Source organism: Equus quagga, chromosome 14 (genome assembly GCF_021613505.1).
Source record: "Equus quagga isolate Etosha38 chromosome 14, UCLA_HA_Equagga_1.0, whole genome shotgun sequence".
In the NCBI taxonomy this organism is placed as follows: Eukaryota; Metazoa; Chordata; class Mammalia; order Perissodactyla; family Equidae; genus Equus; species Equus quagga.
Genome location: NC_060280.1, coordinates 95,210,705 through 95,229,627, shown reverse-complemented (window position 1 = coordinate 95,229,627; position 18,923 = coordinate 95,210,705). Strand labels below are relative to the sequence as shown.

The window sequence follows — 18,923 nt, the reverse complement described above, 5'->3', positions numbered from 1 at the left end:
ATGAGCTTTTTTTTGGTTTTTTCCCCCCTAACTAGTAAACCCAGGCCGCATGCTTGCATCATACCCAGGGCTAACTCTCGAGGACATGTCTTTTCAATCAAACCAACAAATTTAAATAAGCTTTCAGTTACCAAAGATTAATTTATATCATGTTAACCTAAAAGACGTTTGGATTAGTTCTAGTTAGAAAAACTTTTTGTAAGTGCTTACTTTAAGTGAAGGGAATAGAGCTCTTTAGAAATTGTACCACCCGGAGGTAAAATGCCACACATTTGTAACGTGCATATAGACACACACAGACACATACGACAAAGATTTTCCTTAGATTTCTGAGTTAGGTGTGCTCATAGCAGACCACGGTGGAAAAACTTGTTTTCCCAGTTTTTTCCTCTTTCTCTCTTTCATTTAGTCTTAGCAATCTGGCTTGGGATCCCCCTTTGTTAAGCAATTGCAATCACAGCATAAAGCCAACTGGAGTCCGGAGGAAAGGCTGCCCATTCAGGAACTGACCAGGCTGTTTTAGAAGCTCAATTTCCCACTTCTCTTTTATTTTGTTATAAAGTCCGAACAACTTCTAAGGACAATGTAATGGGTCAGAAGTGTGCTGCTTGTGAGTGTTACTCCCTATAGAAAGGTCGTAAACACTCTCTTACATGCCTCAGTTTCTCCCGCTGGCAGTTTAACCCCGCCGTGGGAGCTCGGAGCGTGCATGACCAGCCCTTATGTGCGCGTCCCCAGACGAGCCTGTAATTAATTACCATGAATGAGAGTGGAGTTCCCTATGGGACTGCTGCACGTCGCGAGGATTGATCCTCTGACACTCCCGCTGAGGTCCTTAGTCACCTAAGGGTGCCTTTTGGTAAAGGCCGGGAGGAGCTAGTGTCCCTTTTCTTCAGAGCTGAACACGTTCAGTCTCTCATTTCTCTATCAAGCAGTTTGTTCAGACTTGATAAACACAATTCTTTCCAATTTAAAGCCAAATTAAAAAGGTCAGCCTTCCCCATTCACTCCAAGGTCCCTCTAGGCTCCTCGGGCCTAGGGTACGTACCGGTACCCCCTGGGGGCCAGGTTTGTAAAGGCACAAAGAGAGGAATCACTGTCCATATGATGAGGATTATTTTAGGCTGGTTACTGTTAAAAACTGCAGACGGGAAGGAGGCTCTGAGGAGTGGAGTTTGCTTGCCCTTTGATGAGAGACATTTGCATTTGTGAAGGAAGTCTCCATCTGTGGGTGTTTCCCTCTCTGCACCAGGAGGAAGGGGGGACGACCTTATCTCTAGAGACTCTTAATGGGGACGGCAAGGACTTAAGTGTTGTTTATTGTGCTTGTCTGGTGACCTCATGTAGCTGACTCCCCCCACCACCAACATCCTCCTTTGTCTCTAGCTGAAGATAATATTTAAGGTGGTGGCTTCTGCCATTTACTTAATCTGGTTTGATTCTTATCTAAAAGCTATAAGACCATCCAATAACCAGACCCCACCTGTACTGATACCATTTTAAGAACTTTTTTTGACATATTCTTTCCTTTGTCTTGTAAAGAGACAACTCACATACCTATGCCTTCAATTTAGCCCTACCCTCAACCCATGTTTGCAGCAGCAGCTCCTCCTGCCCATGACTCCTGTCCCCATGCAGCAGCTCTGACTGCCCATGGGTCCTGTCCCCATGCTGTTCCACACTATTTTCTAAATAAAAGAGCACTACTGCCAGACCTTGAGAGTCCAAGAAATTTTTCTTTCGACTCCTCAGCTCACTGACCCCGCATCACATAGAGACATCTGGAATAGAGGAATTTAGTTAGGAAAGCTTTATTGCTCTGTCGACGAAAATAATCCATAACCAACTTGTAAATCAAAATTGGGGTGAGTTTATTATGAGCCAGATCTGAAGGCCAGCCTAGCCCGGGGCCCTCCTTCCCCACAAAAGGAAGGGCACCAAAAAAGTGGATGTGCAGAGCAGTCATATGCAGTGTTGGAACAAAGAGCACCCATCGCATGTGACTGGAATGTCCCTTTTACAAAAGTCACGAGGTCGCTGAGCCGGCACAGCACAGCTGTTCACACAGCAGGCGGCAGGTCTGCTGTCTGGATGGACACAGCCGGGTGGGCACAGCGGGCCATTCCCAGCCTGGGAGAGATGTTTATCCTTAAGGAAATGCCAACGAGGGGGAGGCTGCATCTTTCTTTATCTTAAGAGCATTGTTCTTGTCTTTGGGGCACAGCAAATGCTTAAAGCAGATCCACAATGCATGCTCACTGGCGACATCAGGCCCTTTTGGAAAAACCAGGTCAGGCCGAATTAGGTTTACACCACATGGCTCCCTCACACCCCAGGACAGCCTATTGTCTGCCGTTGGTTTATCAGCTCACACCCTTTGCAAACCAGACTGGGGAGACGCGGCCTTCAGAACAAATGGAAAGTCCGCTCCGGGAGGGCGGGGCTCATGAAGGCAGAAACCACTGACCACACAGGATGATCTGCAAGCCGCCCGATTCCTTGGTCTCCCTGACAGATCCTGGTGTCCTCGAATCACCTCCCTCAGGCTTCTGGCCGTCTGTCAGGCGGGAATGCTCAGGTCCAGGTCCAAGCCATGGTTTTCTGAGCACAGACTATGCGACTGCACACGGCCCTGGCGTGGCCACTTGACTCTGTTTTACTTTAGGTCCCAGTTGGCCACACAGAGTCCATTTTGCCTTTCTCTTTCAGGGGTCCTCTCTCTTTTGTCTGACTCCACATTACACAGGTTGCTTGGCAAGGTTTGCAATTGGTGCTGACAACAACTGCTACTTCTTGGTTCTACGTGATTGGTTGCCCAGGCCATTTCTAAGGCAAAAGTTCTTTTTTTTTTTTTTTTTTTTTTGCTGAGGAAGATTCAGTCTGAGCTAACATCTGTTGCCGATCTCCCTCTCTTTTTAGTTGAGGGAGATGAGCCCTAAGCTAACATCTGTGCCACTCTTCCTCTATTTCTTATGTGGGTCATCGCCACAGCATGGCTGATGAGCGGTGTAGACCCATGCCCGAGATCCAAACCTGTGAACCCGGGCTGCTGAAGTGGAGCGTGCCAAACTTAACCACCACACTACGGGGCTGACCCCAGAGCGTTCTTACCTATAGGAGGAAGCATATTTCTTGAAAGGAGATCAACACGACAACATCAAAGCCCAGTTCAAAAGTGACATCACCCACCTGGGTAGAGACAGTGTGTGGTGTGTGTGGACAAACCCATTTCCTTAATGACCTCGCATTTCTCCGGGGTCTTCGAATTGCAATTAGGGGAACACAGGTTCCAGCAGCAGCCAGAAAAGTGTCCTCTTGAGCATTAAAAGCCAGTCGTCTTTACATAAAGAGATGGAAAGACATTCCAGGCACATGGATTGGAAGAATAAACACAGTTAAAATGTCCGTTCTACCTAAAGCAATCTACAGATTCAACGCCGTCCCAATCGGAATCCCAATGACATTCTTTACAGAATTAGAACAAAGAATCCTAAAATTCATATGGGGCAACAAAAGACCCCGAATTGCTAAAGCAATCCTGAGAAAAAAGAGGAAAACGGGAGGTATCACAATCCCTGACTTCAAAACATACTACAAAGCTACAGTAATCAAAACAGCATGGTACTGCTACAAAAACAGGTGCACAGATCAATGGAACAGAATTGAAAGCCCAGAGATAAAACCACACATCTATGGACAGCTAATCTTTGACAAAGGAGCTGAGGGCCTACAATGGAGGAAAGAAAGTCTCTTCAACAAATGGTGCTGGGAAAACTGGACAGTCACATGTAAAAGAATGAAAATCAACCATTCTTTTTCACCATTCACAAAAACAAACTCAAAATGGATCAAAGACCTAAAGATCAGCCCTGAAACAATAAGTCTTCTAGAAGAGAATATAGGCAGTACACTCTTTGACATCAGCTTCAAAAGAATCTTTTTGGACACCATAACTCCTCAGATGAGGGAAACAATAGAAAGAATAAACAAATGGGACTTCATCAGACTAAAGAGCCTCTTCAAGGCAAGGGAAAACAGGATTCAAACAAAAAAACAGCCCACTAACTGGGAAAAAATATTTACAAGTTATTTATCCGGCAAAGGGTTAATCTCCACACTATATAATGAACTCACACAGCTCAACAACAAAATATCAAACAACCCAATCACAAAATGGGCAGGGGACATGAACAGACATTTCTCCAAAGAAGATATACAGATGGCCAATAGACACATGAAAAGGTGCTCATCATCACTAATCATCAGGGAAATGCAAAGCATTTCCTTATCAAGATATCACCTTACACCTGTTAGAATGGCAAACATATCCAAAACCAAGAGTGACAAATGTTGGAGAGGTTGTGGAGAAAAAGGAACCCTCATACACTGTTGGTGGGAATGCAAACTGGTGCAGCCACTATGGAAAACAGTATGGATATTCCTCAAAAAATTAAAAATAGAAATACCTTATGACCCAGCCATCCCACTACTGGGTATCTATCCTAAGAACCTGAAATCAGCAATTCCAAGAGTCCCATGCATCCCTATGTTCATCGCAGCATTATTCACAATAGACAAGACATGGAACCAACCTAAGTGCCCAGCAACTGATGACTGGATAAAGAAGATGTGGTATATATACACAATGGAATACTACTCAGCCATCAAAAAGGACAAAGTCGTCCCATTCACAACAACATGGATGGACCTTGAGGGTATTATGTTGAGTGAAATAAGCCAGACAGAGAAAGATGAACTCTGTATGACTCCACTCATAGGTGGTAGTTAACATATGGACAAAGAGAACTGATTGGTGGTTGCCAGGGGAAAGGGGTGCTGGGGGGAGGGCACTAAGGGTGAAGTGGTGTACCCACAACATGACTAATAATGATGTACAACTGTAATTTCACAAGGTTGTTAACTATCATAATCTTTTTTTTCTTTTATTTTTTTTTCCTTTTTCTCCCCAAAGCCCCCCAGTACATAGCTGCATAATTTTAGTTGTGGGTCCTTCTGGTTGTGGCGTGTGGGACACCACCTCAGCGTGGCCCGATGAGCTCAGGTCAAACACCCCCTCTCCCGTCCATACGGTGGTTATCGGTTGTCACCGGTGACATCAATTTACTTTTCCCTTCACTGGCTTACTCAAGGATGCCTGGCTCCTACCAGAAAAAGTATATTTTTGCACAGTCCTTCAGCAAGTTCTTTTTCAGCAAATAATTCCCTTTTGGCAAGTCAGTCAGGTCAGCACGGTTTCATATTTTGAACAAAATGGAGTCACTGCTGACGACTGGCTTCACAGGCTCTAGAAAATTCTGAAATACCAAAGTCTGTGATATCCCCAAGGCAAGTGAACCCCCATTTTAACTGATTTAAGAGAAGGCAATAAAAGCTTAAATAAATGTGGGTTGGGCCTGAAAACTCAATACGCTGAGTGAATTAACCCAAAACACCCAGAGCCTTTCATCTGACTGTTCATTTCAGAAAACAGCCTCCAACCCGAGATCGAGTAAAAGGAGAAACTCCAACATCACTGACCGCTTTAATTATAAACGTAATTATAAACACATTTTCTATGGTTGGCAGACAGGTTTTATTCACGTTAATAAAAATTAGGGGGAACACATTTTGGGATGCTTTCCTATGTAGAAAACTAACTTCCAATTAAAAATAAATTACTTTTGATTCGTACACTGTTTAAAAATATGGTTCGTATTTTTTTCGTTCCATGAATGACTAATGAATGCTGCAACTCAGAAAGTCAGCCTGGAATTTAGAAAGATGACACTTGCCCGGAGCGTGTCCTCTAGCCCCGTGTTCTCTCGGCTCGGACCCCCCACTTACCAACCTCCTTAGTTTCCTGCACAGCTGGTCGGCACTCACATAAAAAGTAGCAAGTTCACCTACACGATGTGCCTTGTTCCCCTTTTGTGCAAGATGACACGCGAGGAGCCATTCCCGGGGAACTGCCTGGCCTCCTCTTGTTTTCTTCATCTTCCAAACTGGCCCAAACCACCACGGTTCCGAGAAGTCAGGAGGGACGAGAACACCGTGTCTGTAGGGGCTGATGAATGGGCTTTGCTGGTGACCGAGTCTCAGGCCAATCTATGAAGCAGAAACCCAGCCTTGCTCATCCAGCGCCAATGAACTCGTCTTCACTACAACTCACCTCGTCTTCCTCCCTTTTTCCCATAAAAGCCCTGAGACCGTCTCCTGTGACAGAGACACTATTTGGGGGTCTGCCTCAATCTATACTCCCCAAATTGCGATTCTTTGATCCCAAATAAATGTTGTTTCTCTTGAACTGGTTTCTGATTTTTTTTTTTTTAAGGAAGATTGGCCCTGAGCTAATGTCTGCTGCCAATCCTCCTCTTTTTTTGCTGAGGAAGACTGGCCCTGAGCTCACATCCGTGCCCATCTTCCTCTACTTTATATGTGGGACGCCTGCCACAGCATGGCTTGACGAGTGGTGCCATGTCCTCACCCGGGCTTCAACCCAGTGAAACCCAGGATGCCAAAGCAGAACGTGTGCCCTTAACCGCTGCGCCACCTGGCAAGGTCCCCTGGTTTCCGATTTTTAAAGGTTGACACTTTGTCACAAAAAGGTAACATGGTATATACATTGCAGTACACCTTGCTTTGGGGTTCAACTAGAGATAAATCCTACAGCTCTTTCATCTCAATGGGTGGCTTCCTGAGCCTTCATAATGGGGTGTAAGATGTGTGAAAACGACACCAGGGCAGCCATTTCAGGGACTGCCTTGCACGTCCTGTTGTCTGAACCTCTGAACTGGGCCAAACGGCCAGCATCCTAAGAAGTCAGCAAGACCGAGAATATCCTGTTTGAAGGAACTGGTAAAATGCACTTTTGCCTGGGGACCCCTCGCCTGAGCAGTCAGCGAAGCAGAAACCCAGCCTGGCTTCTCGGCACCAATGCTCGCCTTTAAAATCACTTACCTCATCTTCCCTTTTCACCCCCATAAAACCCTGAGTCCGCCTCTGTCATCGGGCCACTGTTTGTGTTTCTAGCTAAATCTGTGTACCCAAAATTGCAATTCTCCGCTTCTCCTGGGCTAACCTTGCCGTTCGGCTGAAGGCTGACAGGTGATGTACGTTTATGAACCAGCTCTCTGTAAAGAGACACCGAGCTGCGGACCTGGAAGAAACCAGTGACCATCACAGGTTCGAGGGAAGGTGGAGTTTATTTCGCCCACTTACGGTCTGCAGGCCGGAGAAGCACGAGGAAGGAGTCCTGGGGGGTGTTCCCAAGGGGGAGGGCCGAAGCCCCAGGATGCTGGCGTCACTCCAAATCCCATAGTGACTGGTGGCCAAAAACAGGGTCTGCAGACCTGGTCTGGTGGTCCGACCCCTGGGGTCAGTCTATCTTTGTCTTCATCCTTAATCAGCACGACAGGAACGCTGGTAAAGGGTCAGCTGTAAAACGACACGGCAGGAGTTAGGGATCAGTGGTTACAAGGCATTGCTCACGGTTCCTGTTCTCCTGAGAAACTGACCTCCGGTCAACAGAAAAGCATTTACGCCTCAGGGGCCGGCCCAGTGGCACAGAGGTTAAGTTTGCATGTCCTGCTTCTCGGCTGCCCGGCGTTCCCCGGTTCGGATCCCGGGTGCGGACATGGCACCACTTGGCAAGCCATGCTGTGGCAGGCGTCCCACATATAAAGTAGAGGAAGATGGGCACAGATGTGAGCTCAGGGCCAGTCTTCCTCAGCGAAAAGAGGAGGATTGGCAGCAGTTAGCTCAGGGCTAATCTTCCTCAAAAAAGAAAAAAAGAAAAGAAAAGAAAAAAACACCACAAAAATCACAGCTTGTAGGTAACACTGAAACTTGCAAGAATTCACTCTGCGAAATCAGACATGGCAGCAAAAACAACTGCGGCTCCTTTATTCCATCCCGGAGTCTTTTTCTCCAAAGTCCACAGTCATCACCACTGTCATTCTGCCGCCTGCACTTCAATTGCCCAAGACTTTAATATGATGATCAGCCGACATTCACAATGAATCAGCACTTTAGATCGCACTTGTCACTTGCCAAAGGCAGGTAGTGAGATGCACCTTTACCGAGGTGGAAACTGTGGGGGACTGGAATTGGCCACCCCAAGATATGTCTCTTTGGCATCAGGATTATTTGAGGCTGATCGCTTTTGATAAACTGGGACAGGGAAGGAGGCTTTGAGGAATGGAACTTGCCCTTTGTTAGGACACATTTACATTTGTAAGGTAAATCTCTATCTGTACAGGTGCCTCCCTCTCAGTACCAGGAAGAAGAAAGGAGATGACCTTCTCTCTAGAAACTCTTAATCAATACCAAAGGCAAGGACTTAAATCTCCATTTTATTGTGCTTGTCCGGTAACCTCCTGTAACCGACTTCCCTCCCCCTCCCAACTTTGGCATTTCTTTAAGGATTAAGCATCTGTCCTTAGGGAAGGAACTGATTGCTGCGCTCACCTGTGACCGCCCACCTCCAGACAATCAACTTGCCTCCTGCTACACCCACCGAGACAGCAGACCACTACCTGCTGTGTCCATCAAGTGCTGTGCCGACAGGGCAATCTTGTGACTATCGTGGGAGGGACATTTCAATCACATGTGAAACACCCTGTTTGGGGGTTTATAACCACTCTGTGCACCCCACTTCTTCGGTGCCCTTTCTTCCTTCGGGAAGAAAGGCCCCGGGTCATGGTTCCTCATAAATCTTTGTTTAATTTTCTCTTGCTATTCTGTCTCATGTGAATTTAATTCGTTCTCCAGCCAGACGAACCCACATTTGGGAAGAGGAAATGTCTTCCTCCCCTACAAAACTGAGGTTCTTAGAGGCTTAGTAACGTGCCTAATCTCACTCGAGGGCTGATGACGGCTGGGGGTCGGGGCGGGGAACCCAAGGCTGGCGCCCAGCTGAGCAGAAAAGCACGGGATACCAGCGAGACAGTCAAAGTCAGCTGGGAAGATAAGTCAGAGCCGTGACCTTCATCAGGCTGGGAGGACAGAGCCGGCTGCAAAATGAAGTGGAAACAGTGTTTCCTCCAAGGGCGCTCGGCAGCTCTAAGATGTCAAAACAACCCCTTTTCTCGGAGCCGATCCTGCTTTCCAACTCGCTGGAACCTCTGTCCCTTAAGAGCACACCCTCTGATGGAAGTCGATCAGGCAGGTGTCCACGTCCCCCTCCCGCCTGGGACAGCTGAAGACTCGCTCCCTCTCCAACCCAGGTGCAGGGCTCAGATAAGGGGTTTCCGGACACAACAATCCCCATCTGTCTTATCTCTGCGCTTCCCAAGGAAACGGGACCTGGGTGTAGCCCGCCGTCCAGACCCGACGGTGACCCCTTTGCACGTGGCCGTGCTTTGCTCTGAGCCCACGGAAACCAGGCTGCATTTCCATTTCACCTACACCCAGCCTTCCCCCAAATCCTTCAGTGGGTCTGGGTCTGGCCCTGGCCCTAAGGTCCAGCGGGCCAGAACGCCCTGCACCCCCAACCAAGACCACCGAGGACCAGCCTCGTCCCACCGGCCTCCGCCCGAGCTGGAGCAAGGCATTCGCCTTTTAAATAACCACGCCCCCTGCCCTTTGAACTATGCCCTGCCCTTTGACCTATCCCCGGAACCACCCTCCCCTTGCCCAGCCCTGTCCGCTGAGCAGAGGCGGGGCCTTGCCCTGTGGTGGACACAGAGACAACCGCCCTCGAGAGCGGCGGGCGGCTGCCACCCGCCGCCGCCACCGCTGCGAACTCCCGGATCTGCGCTTCCGCTTCCGGGGCTGCCAGGGAACGGAAGACGCGGCAGGTCCGGGGTTTGGGATTGGTAGAGCCTCAAGGATGGGAGGGGCGAGCTGCGTCCTCCAATCGCTGAGCGTAGAAGCGCTAGTCCCCGCCCACTTGAACGCGATTGGACCCAGCGGCGCGCCTGGCGCTGGAACAGCGCTGTGGGCGTGGCTGAGACTGGATCCGCCCAGGGGGCGTGGCCTCGCGCGCAGGCCCGGAGCGCTCAGGTTACCCCGTAAGCGTCAAAGGTCACGTGAGCAATAAATGCTTATTTCCCCCAACACTTTCCTCCTGCCAACACACTTCTATAAAAATATATTCCCAATGCTGGAATCTATTTCTTCCAGAAATGGGATCATACGTTATGCGTTTCTCTACATGTGGCTTTTCTTAGTAATAAATGCGTTGTAGCATCCTGTCGTGGCCACTGGATGGCGACCTAGCTCATATTTTCACGTCTGTGACTATTTTTGTTTTTTGCCTTGACTACATGCTTTCCCGGAATTCCTCCAGTAAATGCTCATTAAGCATCTTCTGGATCCCAGACTCTGTTCTGTGCACTGGGGAAGACGGCAGGGACACAAAAATCCTTGCCCTCATCCTTCTTCGAGGCCTGTGGGGAAAGACAAACAAAATAATAAAAAGCATTTATAATAAATATAATACATAGCTATAATGTGGACAGCGGAGTGGCTGTGGGCTCCTGCTGCCTCCCCCAGGCCCAGCACCGCTGTTCAGTTCCCATCGCACACAGGGAAGGCTCCACCCTGCCCTTCTAGGGGCCCAGGCCAAGCCTTTTCCAGGTTCCAGGCAGGATGCTCCTGGTGCTGAAGGGCTGGCTCAGGGTGACGGAGGAGGGGCTGGGGCCTCTGAGGGCAGGTACCTGGCTGTGAGCTGCTGTCTCAGACACCTGGAGAAGTTCAGGTGTGTGGTGGATGGAGGCCAGGATGTGCTGGGAGAGCGGGTTGGAATTGCATGAAATGAACAGGTTTCATTGAGGGAGAATCGCAAAGTCTCACAGATCTTCCCATCTGTCTATTCAGAATCAATAATTCCATCATAATGTAGCGTACACAAATCAATTCAGAATGAATCATAGCCCGGAATATAACAGTTAAAACATCTAGAAGAAAACGGATGAGAAAAATCTTTGTGACCTTGGGTTCGGTGAAGATCTCTTAGTAAGGACACAAAAAGGGACAAAGAAAAGATCACAGAGGTCATTAAAATGTTACAGATTGGCTCTTTGAATGTCACTGTGAAGAAAACAAGACAGCAAGCGACAACAAGGAGAACACATTGGCGAGACAGATACTGGCAAAGTAGTTTCCAGAATATATAAAGCATTCTTTCAATGGTGAAAAAGCATGACCACAGCGGGCCCCTGTCACCCTCAAAACCACCTGGGTTGCTGTCCTTTGGAAATACCCACTGAAGTATTTTGAGACGAAGGGGCCTGGAATGTAATTGACTCTCAGCGTTAAGGGGGGAAATAGGCATAATTTACATATACATATTCACATATACACAGAGAGAATGATAAAGTGAACGGCACAAAATATTAACGATGGGGAAACTGGAGAAGGGTCTATTCGGGAATTCTTGGCCCTATTCTTGCAACTTTTCTGTAAGCTTGAAATTACATCCAAATAAAAAGTTACCCACAAATTGTTTCCTGGTTTGCATTACAAAGCTTATAGATAGCCAACCGGTGATCGAATATGAGTGATCAATTTGAATTGTTTGCAACCACGTGCTTCCATCTTTTTTTCCCCCGTTTCTCTGATTTTATTGCTGTGTTTTCCAAGAATGTAACCGGCAAGATGACTCCTTGAAGGAATTTGAGAATGACTTATTTGTGATTGAAAACAGATCCCAAACAAGGCTGCTTCCCTGAATCACCCAGAAATGTTTTCTTTTCGTTTTTCATCCCAAATTTTATCCTCACGTTTATTTCCGTAAAGCAGATTGGACAGTGACGAGGAAATTCATCCATTTAGCACCACGCAATCGTCGTTCGGAAGCTGCGCCAGCGTATTGTCGCATTTTCTCTTCACAGCCTCTCACGTTATTGGCCTTCCCATTGTGACACTGGTTTCTTACGTTTCTATTAGTGCATCTCTTTAATTAACTTAGTCAAAGCGATGACATTTTTATTGAGACGCTTGTAAATTCACATGCAGAAAATAATACAGAAAGATCCCTTCTACATTTTGCCCAGTTTCCCCCACTGGTCACATTTTGCAAAACTGTAGTACGATGTCATAACCAGGATCTCGACGTTGAGACAATCCATCCACCTTAATTCAGATGTTCCTTTCACTTAGACTCATTTGTGCGTGAGTGCGTGTGCGTGTGTGTGTGTGTGTGTACCAAGTTCAATACCATTTTGATCTCCTGGGTCAGTTTATGTAACCAGTCAAGATACAGAATGATTCCATCACCACAAGGATTTTTATAAAAATCCTTTACCCTTTTATAATCACACCCATCACCCTCCTGGTTCTGCTGTCACTCTATCCCACCGGAAGCTTTTGAAAAGAACACATTTTCCTAGGAATCCCCTGGCTTGGACGCTCCCCGCCTACTGAACTCAAACTCCCGGCTTGGGCCTGGAAATCGGCCGGTTCACAAAGATGCTCGCTGGTTCCAGGGCTGGGACAGGAGGAGGACGGGCAGAACCTGAACCATCTAGTTGTGCCAGGAAGCCAGGGGGCAGTGGAAACGCAATGAGCCGTGTCCCAAAAGCTCAGAAGCCAGCTTGGGCATCTGTGAGTCCACACTGATGATAAACAGATAAATAAACTCACAGGGGAGAAGGAAAGGCTCTCGCTCATAGCAGAACGACAGGGACCCACCGGCAAATGTTGGGGCGCGGTTGACAGAGACGCACCCTCATTTCGCAGCCGCCCTGGCAGAGACTGCCTCAGGCAAGAAGCAGCCGTTGTAACGGCTTCTGCAATGGTTTCCGATGCTTCTCGCTTCCTCTTTCCAAGTTAATACATTGCTGTTCAATGGTGACAAGTGCCGCGAAGACAAAACCAGATAGGGGGATGAGAGCGAGCCTGGGGCAGGTGTCGGGGTGCCATTTTACGCAGGGAGGGGGCCACAGGAGGCCTCTCTGAGGAGGGGACATTCGAGCTGAGACCTGAGGTCCTTGAGGGAGTGAGTCACGATGATATCAAGGAAAAGTGTTCCAGACGGAGGGAACGGCCTGTGCAAAGGCTCTGTGGTAGCATTTGAAGAACAGTGGGGCGGCCTGTGTGGGTGGAGCAAAGGGACTCTAATCAGAGGGGCGGCAAAGACCCTCTGGGCCTTCAAAAGCCATCTGAAGGGGCCGGCCCGGTGGCGCAGCGGTTAAGTGGGCACGTTCCGCTTCAGCAGCCTGGGGTTCGACGGTTCGGGTCCTGGGTGTGGACATGGCACCTCTTGTCAAGCCATGCTGAGGTGGGTGTCCCACATATAAAGTAGAGGAAGATGGGCATGGATGTGAGCTCAGGGCCAGTCTTCCTCAGCAAAAAGAGGAGGGTTGGCAGCAGATGTTAGCTCACGGCCAATCTTCCTCAAAAAACAAAAAAAAATAGGAGGGGGGATGAGGAGACAGCGGTTGGTGTGATGAGCTAGACCTTCCATCATCATGTGGGATCGACGGTGGCCACCACTGCAAATCAATGGACAGGACGGTTCTCGACTGTGATGGCCACAGTGCATCAGAACCACCTGGGAGCTCGCTGGAAACGCACATTCTTGGGCCCCACCCCGGACCTCCTGCCTCAAAAACTCTTGGGGTTGAGGGCCCTGTGATCTGTGTTCTTAACAGGCGCCCAGGTGATTCTGACACACACACAAGATTAAGAACCACTGACTTTACGATATGATGGTAAATATTCTAAGAAAAAGGAAAAAGGAACACGTGAGTGACTCCGAGGAACCCCACTGAGAACCCAGCCATTGATGGTCATTTTTCATTTAAAATCTTCGGGTTTTCTTCTTCTTCTTCTTCTTATTCTTCTTCTTTTTGAGGAAGATTGGCCCTGAGCTAACTGCCGCCAATCCTCCTCTTTTTGCTGAGGAAGACTGGCCCTGAGCTAACATCTGTGCCCATCTTCCTCTGCTTTATACGTGGGACGCCTGCCACAGCATGGCTTGCCAAGCGGTGCCATGTCCGCACCCGGGATCCGAACCGGTAAACTCCGGGCCGCCAAGAAGCGGAACGTGTGAACTTAACCGCTGCACCACCCGGCCGGCCCCTTTGGATTTTATTTGTATTGTGTTATTTTGTGTTTAGAAGCAATGCACCAGTGTATTTCTTTGGTGGGACATTGTAAGTGTCAACAGGTGGCAGATAATAGAAAGATGGAGAAACAGAGAGATCAACTAAAGAGACAGGGTCCCCAGCCACCACCAGGACCCAGACCCATTTGTCTCTGTGATCCCAGCGTCCAGTCTCAGAGGATGGGCACAAATGGACCCGGAGTGGGACAGCCTGGCCCCTGATAAAGGCCAGCTGGCTCCCGGCCACCGGGAGACCCCATCTCAGAAGAAAGAAGTTACAGCCACGTGAATCCCTAATTTAAAAGCTTTCCCACCGTGAGGATGTGGTGCCCCTGGGAGCCTCCTACCCGGCGGGTGGGAGTGGAAGACGGTGCAGCCACTCTGGGAAACAGCCCGGCAGCTTCTGAAAAAGCCAGACCCCTGATCACAGCACACCCACCGAGGCGACTCTCAGGGATGCACACAGAGACGTGAAGGCAAATTCCAGCCCACAGATCTGTACGCGGATGCTCACGACAGCTTTACTCAAGACCCGCCCCAAATGGAAACAACCTAGATGCCCATCGGCGGGGGAACGGATCAGCGAAATGGGGTCCATCCTTGCAACGGAATACTAATCGGCGACAAAAAGGAACGCAGTGCTGATACACGAAGAAACACAGACGAGCCTCAAAAACATTATGTCAGTGAAAGAGGGCGGACACAAAAGACCACATCGGTTAGGAGTCCATTTCTATCACATTTTTAGAAAAGGGAGATGCCGTCGGAGACGGAAAGCCAGGGATGGGAGGGACATTCCATTCCATTCCAAACGGACAGGAGGGACATTTCCGAGGTGATGGACGTTTTCTAAAATTCATTGTGGGGATGGCTTTGGGCAAATTTCCTAAAAATCGTGGAACCATGTGCTAAAGTGGGTGACCTTTACCTCCATGAACCTGGCATTGAACTTTCCGCCAGGAGAGGGCGCCGGAGACCACAGATTCAGCTCAGAGATTTGTGGGGTCCCCTGTGTCATGTGTCGTCCCCGACCCACCCCCCGGTACAGGAAACGGCCAGGACCCTCTGGAAGGCATTCTGCAGTCTCCCCACACCTAGGGGGGCTCCCCGAGACAAAGCCACCGCTTTCATTGGGCTGACGCCGTTGGAATTAACCCTTGGCCACCTTGGAATTTGCTGGGAAGCCCTGGGCAGCCTGCAACGGCCTTGGCTGGGCCTCAAATGACAACCTCAGCCCCTGATGGGGGGATGGAGGCCAAGCCACCTTGGACCCCAGGCTGAGAAAGAGACATCGGAGGAAAATAAGCACATGAGGAAAAAATGCACGAGGATGGACGCGTCTCATCCCTCAGCTGTCCCCTGGCCACGCGTGGAGAGCAGACGAGAAAGAACCAGATGAAACGACAACATCACTCAGGAGAGCAGCAGACAGGGGCGCGGCCTCGCGGAGAAGAGAGTTTTAGGTTGAGTTCTGGAAGGCAGGTGGAAAAGAATGGCTGAAACGTAGATCATTGCTCAGCAGCCACCCAACGTGGAACCGGCGAAGACGCCCCCAAATTCCTCAGCACCAGAACCCACAGGAGATGATAACCGTGTATCATTTCGAGCCGCTGAGCTTGGGGGACAGCCTGTTCCTCAGCAGGAGCTGACTAATACATCTGGACGCCTTTAGAAGCGAAAGCTGGGCCCAGGAGATGCAAAACCCACTTCTGCATCTTCCACGTCTTGCATCTTCCTCCAAGCCTGGGTCCACGGGGTGGTCCGAATTAACGCCACGACGTGGCAGTTCCGTGGCGGGAACCGAATTCAGATCCGGGCCTTAGGGTGTGTGGGTTATAAGGGTACCTCCCGGAGCGAGATGACCTGGCTTCCAATCCTAGCTTAGCCGCCTAGTAACCGTGTGACCCCGGGTAGGTCAGTAACCCTCTCTGTGCCTCGGTTTTCTCCTCTGTAAAAGGGGACTATCAGGATTCATGGAGGATTAAGCGAGTGCTCTAGTCACTTAATTTCTCTTTTGAGCTCTGTAGAGGGTAGAATTGTGTCCCCCCCAAAGACACATTGATGGCCTGATCCCCGCTACCTTGGAAAGTCATCTTATTTGGAAATAGGGTCATTGTGGAGGTAATTAGTTAAGATGAGGTCACACTGGGGCCGGCCCGGTGGTGCAGCAGTTAAGTGCACATGTTCCGATTCTTGGTGGCCCCGGGTTCACCAGTTCGGATCCCGGGTGCACACATGGCACCGCTTGGCAAGCCATGCTGTGGTAGGCGTCCCACATATAAAGTAGAGGAAGATGGGCAAGGATGTTAGCTCAGAGCCAGTCTCCCTCAGCAAAAAAAAAAAAAAGAGGATTGGCAGCAGTTAGCTCAGGGCTAATCTTCCTCAAAAGAAAAAAAAAAAAGATGCAGTCACACTGGAGTGGGGTGGCCCTAAATCCAATGACTGATGTCCTTATAAGAAGAGGGAAGTTTGGACACAGACACACACAGGGGAGAGGGCCACGGGAGATGGACACAGCTGCTGACATGATGCCGCCCCCCAGCCCAGGAGCGCCCAGGATGGCGGCCACACCAGGTGCTGGGAGAGGCGGAAGGACCCTCCCCTGGGGCCTCCGGAGGGAGCATGACCCCACTGACCCTTGAGTCTGGACGTCTGGCCTTCAGAACGGGAGAGAACAGATTTCTGCTCTTCTAAGCTCCCCGGTGTGTGGTCATCTGTCACAGCCGTCCCGGGAACCCACAGAAGCCTGTTTCCACCAGGTGGCAGAAGGCAAACCCCAACCAGTTCTGGATAATTCAATAAATTCCCTGCCCCCCAGGGCCAGGTCTAAGCTCAAGGTGGTTCATGTGGCGTCTGGGAGCCAGGGCAGCTGGGCCATCCCGGCCTCGAGCATCCCCCAGCCCGGCCAGCGTCCCCGTCCTCCTCCCCTCGGTCATTCTTCCACGGTCTCCACACCAGGCTCCTCTCCTGGCGGCTTTCTGCAGCTTCTCCCTCACTTGGGTCACGTGGCTATTGTTTCTCGCCCACGTGGGTCTCTGGGAGGTTCTGGGGATGGAGGAGAGAAGGGGGGGAGGGTTGAAGCCTGTCACCACCTCCTTGCTGTCACTCCACAGCCCGCTCTGCCCCCAGGATTTTCTCTTGAGCCCTCTGCCCGGTCCACACCCAACCCAGGTGACCCTGGGGCCTCCGGGGGGCCGGGGCCGAGGTCTCCAGGGCCGGCCTGGGGAGTCGCAAGCTTTGGCCATGCGAACCTCTCTTGTCTCAAAGTCTCCTCCAGACTGTGGATTTCCCGGCCGACCCCAACAACTCCAAAGCCAGGAGATCTTCACTTCCTCCTCTGCCATCTACCGTGTCCCCCGTCTCTTCCCCAGGCTCCAGGAGGCTGTGCCCCTGCTGGCCAGGCCAGGGCACGCCAGGGTCAGCACCCGTCCTGGAGGGCACCCAAGATTCCAACCCCACAGGCAGGGGCTCCCGACCAGTGAGCACGGCACCACTGCTATAAAACGCTTCCAATTTCTACATGGACCCAAAATTTTCCTTTTTTAAGAATCTCTGATCTGTGCTGTCCGGTGCAACTTTCTCCCGTGACAGGAATGTTCTGGATCTGCCCTGCCCAGGGCAGGCGGTCGTCCCCAGCCACGCGTGTGGCTGCTGAGCAACTGACACGCGGCCAGTGCGCCATCTGAGGAACTGAGTTTTTAATTTTATTTAATTTTAATTCGTTTTAATTTAAACAGCCACTGGTACCCGGTGGATACCCTAGGAGACGACACAGCCTTGGATAAGCTGCTGGGCCCAGATGGAAGGCAGAGGAGAGCCCAGCGGCCAGAGAGAGGCAATGAGCAGGCTGGACCATAAATTAAAAAACCCTTCAATTAAGGGCCGGGTGAGGGATCATGGGTGAAAACCTTTTTGGCAGCTCCTTCGTGGCAGCTCCCACTTTTTCTCCTCCTGGACCAGCCACAAAACCTGTTCCGTGTCTGTGTCATAACCTCCGGGATTACACACCCCAAGAACAGAACCCTTCATGTCATGCGTGCCTGTCCCCATGACAAAAGCACAGAACAGGGGCAAACTGGAGAATTCTCAGCATTATACAAATTTTGAACATAGCAGAGTTTATAGCCACCGAGATTCCAAGATTAGCTCCAATCCAATCCACATTTGGAGAAAAAATAAGAAAGAGAGAAAGGGGGGGGTGCATTTTTAAAAAGGACATCAAGGCCTGACTGAGGTGGCGACCTCTGAGCACATTGCTGAAGGTGAAGGAGCCAGCCGATGACTGTCAGGAGGGAGACTGTCCCAGGCAGTGGAGGAAACAGCCAGTGCAAAGGTCCTGGGGTGGGCAAAAACGGAGCCTCTCATTCCAAAACTCTGGACTGACCCTTCACGTCTCGAGGAGGCATTTGAAACGGGCCAAAAACAGAACTCTTGAAACCCTCCACATTCTCGCCTCATCTGACATCATCCCAGGCCTAGGATACCCACGGGCGCCTTCCCACCGTGGCCTTGAACCCGGAAAAAACGGTACCAGCCTCAAGGCCTTTGCAATTCCTGCTTTTGGGTCTCAGAGCTTCCGTCCCTGAGCTTGGAGGGGTCAGTCGGGAAAATTCACTGAGGAAATGCGGAGCCCCGGTCTCAGCTCAGAGGAAGCATAAAAGGGAGCTGAATGTTCCGCAGAAAGGGGCCCTAAAGCTTCGTTTGCATTGCACGTTATTTGACATTGAGGGAAAAGTCACAGCTCATATCTAAGGACAGGAGTAAGATTCCGCCCCCCCACCAAATCCCAGCCCCCACCCCCAGCCACAAGCCACTCCGGGGCATGGCTACAAATGCCCAGGCTTCTCCTCAAACAACGCAGCAACACGCCGCC

The 18,923-nt window shown here is 50.0% G+C and overlaps 1 long non-coding RNA gene across 2 annotated transcripts; it reads right to left on the bottom strand.

Moving 5' to 3' along the window:
• Positions 1-5,580: 5,580 nt before the first annotated feature.
• LOC124225062 (uncharacterized) lies at positions 5,581-8,526 on the bottom strand. Of its 2 annotated transcripts, none has more exons than XR_006884984.1 (3): positions 8,467-8,526; positions 7,219-7,434; positions 5,581-6,105 (listed from the first exon to the last, which is right to left on the bottom strand). It is a non-coding gene; the product is annotated as an uncharacterized LOC124225062 (long non-coding RNA). The 2 variants fall into 2 exon arrangements; XR_006884983.1 differs by lacking the exon at positions 8,467-8,526 and adding an exon at positions 7,515-7,649.
• Between the last annotated feature and the right edge of the window lie 10,397 nt (positions 8,527-18,923).